This window comes from Arachis ipaensis, chromosome B05, assembly GCF_000816755.2.
Source record: "Arachis ipaensis cultivar K30076 chromosome B05, Araip1.1, whole genome shotgun sequence".
Lineage (NCBI taxonomy): Eukaryota > Viridiplantae > Streptophyta > Magnoliopsida > Fabales > Fabaceae > Arachis > Arachis ipaensis.
This window is the reverse complement of record NC_029789.2, coordinates 140,630,898-140,633,697: the sequence shown is the minus strand read 5'-3', so window position 1 is coordinate 140,633,697 and position 2,800 is coordinate 140,630,898. Positions and strand designations below refer to the sequence as shown.

The 2,800-nt window shown below is 23.9% G+C and overlaps 1 long non-coding RNA gene across 1 annotated transcript in view; it reads right to left on the bottom strand.

Moving 5' to 3' along the window:
- LOC110263062 overlaps positions 1,853 to 2,800 on the bottom strand; it is a 3,307-nt gene continuing 2,359 nt past the window's right edge. The window contains exon 3 of the long non-coding RNA XR_002348055.1: positions 1,853 to 1,949. This is a non-coding gene — a long non-coding RNA (uncharacterized LOC110263062). The remainder of the gene's footprint in view (positions 1,950 to 2,800) is intronic.

The window sequence follows — 2,800 nt, the reverse complement described above, 5'->3', positions numbered from 1 at the left end:
TGATATTATATTTATATATTATAAAATTACTTACACTAAAATTTTCAATTAAGCTATTAATATAAGATAGTATTAAAATTCTGATATAAAATTACTTATATTAAATCTTTCAATTAAGGTTCTTAATCTTCTCTGATCTCTTTGTTGCCTGCGTAGCTCCCTCTTTCAATATTCAATATCTTCAATTTGAGGAGTGGGGTTGTAATAAAATAAGATAGTGTATATATATCGCTTATCATTTTGATAATAAAACCTCATATTGATGTCAAAATTTTTAAAAAAATAATAATAACTATTAAATGGTGTATATTTAAAAACCATGTTATTAAAAATTTAGAATAGTAAAGCACTCTACTTAACTTAAAGTAGCATTTATTTTTAAATACTAAAACTGAGACTAGTTAGAGGACTGAAATTTAGTATTATTTTTTATAGTAGTCTTGAAACACAAGATTTTAATGAGAATTCAGAAGACTAAAATTTGTTGTGATAGAGACGAAACTTTTAATAACATTTTTTTAAAAAATATTCTTATTTAATTTTTCAAATTTTAAATTTATCTCTTAATTTTTATATTTATCTTAAACTAAATATAATACTAAAATATAACTTAATCTAATATATTTTACACCAAATAGCCAATGAGTTATAACTCAAATGGTATAGTCTTCCCATACTCAATTAAGAGGTTGCGGGTTCGAGTCTCCTATCTTTGGTAAAAAAAAATATTTTACATCAAATAAAATATAAAAAGAAAAGTATAGGGTACCAACATATTATATGTCAATTTATTGCCAACAATAATTAATTATTATATTTTAAACACATATAAAGAGATACATCCAGAAAATATATCTATAAAAACACTTCTATTAAACACAGCCATAAAAAAGACATTTTTATTAGACACATCCACAAAGACACTTCCATTAAACACAATTATAAATAAGAGTTGGCAAAAATTGACAGAAATACTGTTGGTAACGTAACATGATTGAATATAAAAACTTAGTTTAATTTCTATCTCTTACTTTTTATCTTCTAATCTCAGTCACTCAATTTTAATTTTCCATCCAAAGGCAACCTTGTGAATGTTTAAAGTGTGTATGTAAAGAACTAAATAATAGGAAGTAGCCTCGAAAGATAAATAATAGAGAGAATTGAGGGGGACTGAGGAGCTTGACCTAATTTGGATAACATTATTGAACGAAAACAAGACAAATAATAAACATATTGTCTTCTTGTCTCAACCCTGTCTAGATTAATGAATTTACTCACAAGAATATAGTACATCTTTTTTGTATAACCATTTGAAGTCTAAACATCTTAAAATTTTCCGTTAATCTTGTCAAAGGATGTGTGATATTTAATTTACACATAATAAAATGTCACAATCCATGATGAATTATTGTTAAATTGGTTGGCAAATATTAAATAAACACTCTGCACCACCGAATTTTGATATCTGGCTACTGTAATGATATATGATTTATCATCAAATTATCACATACTCAATTATCGACCCTTTTTTCTGTTGGTTCTTATTTGTATAAATCAATCTTTCTTTAATAATCATTCTCCATATTTAACTGCATATTTTATCTTTAAACTCATATTATAATAATGAACTTGCATATAATCAAGTTAGGTTGCATATAATATAACTAAATTAAGTTGGTTTAATAGTTAATTTATTAATCTGTTTAAGTAAGTGACGAAAGTTGAAATTCTATTTTATCTACATAATAAACTTTTAAATAAAATTTTGATATTAATTTTTGACTTATTAGACTGAAAAATACCATAAATAAATTAAACAGAAACCAATAATAAACTTGCATATTTAAAAAAGGTGAAAATTTAGGTGCAGTCACACGACTTCACGTAAAATTGATAGTTGAGAGTCGTTAGATGAAATTTAGTTAAATCAATCAAATAATCTAACGGCTCTTAGTTATCAACTTCACGTGAAGTCGATTGTACCTGAATTCTACCTTTAAAAAATGATATTATAATAAATTACATATTTAAAATGACAACATAATTTTTTCAACTTCTTACAACAATATAATTTCGTAATCAGTTGTATAACTTTGAATTAAAGATTCGAACCGCACGATTAAATATTGTTGGCTAGAATAGATACTCTCAAAATATCAAAAATAAAAATCCCACATCAAATAAGAACTTTTTAACCGTAATATTAAGAAGATAATGATTAAAGTTATTTTATTTAACATAATATTTATAATTATATATAATATTTATAGTTATATTATTCTAAAAATAATTAAATAATATATAAATACTAAATAAAATAACTTTTCAATGTAGGCTATTTTTTATTATTTCTAAACATTATTACTCCTGAAATATTATTTATGAATAGTTTAATGTAGCTTTGATTTTAAAAGATCTTAAATCCTTATAATCATGATAGATCCATAATGATCCATCATGTGTATGTGGGTGGGGCCAAATGGGGGAGTAGAGATGCTGTTTTTGATGTTTAAGTTCAATAATTGGAGTTTAATTATGTATTGGGTTTCTTGATTTTTCTTTTTTCTTTTTATGTTGTTAGAGATGAATGTTTTTAGGTACACTCTTCCATCTTTGGGTATTGAGATTTTTGTCTGTGATTAAAATAGAAATGTCAAAATCATGATTTAGCTAAAATCTATATATCTAAAGGAAATGTGTTGAAACCATATAATTTAGAACTTTAATTGTGCACATGAAAAATTAAACGTACTAAAAATAACATCAAAATTATTTATTCTTATAGATATAATTCTTTTAC